Source organism: Convolutriloba macropyga, unplaced genomic scaffold (assembly GCF_964194025.1).
Source record: "Convolutriloba macropyga unplaced genomic scaffold, txConMacr16.3 SCAFFOLD_5822, whole genome shotgun sequence".
Lineage (NCBI taxonomy): Eukaryota > Metazoa > Xenacoelomorpha > Acoela > Convolutidae > Convolutriloba > Convolutriloba macropyga.
This window is the reverse complement of record NW_027451876.1, coordinates 7,896-8,841: the sequence shown is the minus strand read 5'-3', so window position 1 is coordinate 8,841 and position 946 is coordinate 7,896. Positions and strand designations below refer to the sequence as shown.

Below are 946 nucleotides of genomic sequence, written 5' to 3'. Positions count from 1 at the left end.
TAACCCTGAATCGGACGCAGTCAACAGCCGAAGCCGAGACCGCCTTTTGCGTTAGAGAGGTCGGTAAACAAATCTTGCGATTCATACCGAATTAACACATATAGCTGTGCTCCTCTTCGTAAAGCGAGCCAAGTGATCCCCTGTTGAAGGATGTATTTGGACCAATCTAGTAGCATTTGGTTTCCAACAAGCTCTCCCAAGTTAGCTTACTTATTGGGCTTTTCAACCAATTCGGTTGGCTACAAGCATCATCAAAGTACTAGCCACAGTTTGATCGCAAAATTCTACGACTTTCACATGTTGATGTTTCGGCTTGCGCTTAGCCTACTATAAGCAACATAATACTAGTCATATCATAGAGCGTGATCAGCTTGTGACGTTCTCATGATGAAGTTTCACCAACAGTGTCTCACTTCGAGCTTAAATCCAGCTACTAGTAACTACACAGTACTGACTGCAACGATAACTTTTATCTATACCTTTCACATGCTGCGCTTTCGGCCAGGGCCTACTAACGTCAACATAATACTCGATATAAACTTTTGTTCATGATGCAGCTTCCCCATGCAGAAGTTTCGCCTTCAAATGCTCTCTTGGCCATATGACGTAAGAAAAGGTTACTAGTAACATCACAGTACTAGCCACAGTTTGATTGCAAAATTCTACGACTTTCACATGTTGATGTTTCGGCTTGCGCTTAGCCTACTAGAAGCAACATAATACTAGTCATATCATAGAGCGTGATCAGCTTGTGACGTTCTCATGATGAAGTTTCACCAACAGTGTCTCATTTCGAGCTTAAATCCAGCTACTAGTAACTACACAGTACTGACTGCAACGCTAACTTTTATCTATACCTTTCACATGCTGCGCTTTCGGCCAGGGCCTACTAACGTCAACATAATACTCGATATAAACTTTTGTTCATGATGCAGCTTCCCCATGC

General features: G+C 42.5%; 1 pseudogene; it reads right to left on the bottom strand.

The window, feature by feature from the left end:
- Positions 1-152, bottom strand: LOC142357021 (5.8S ribosomal RNA; annotated as a pseudogene).
- Between the last annotated feature and the right edge of the window lie 794 nt (positions 153-946).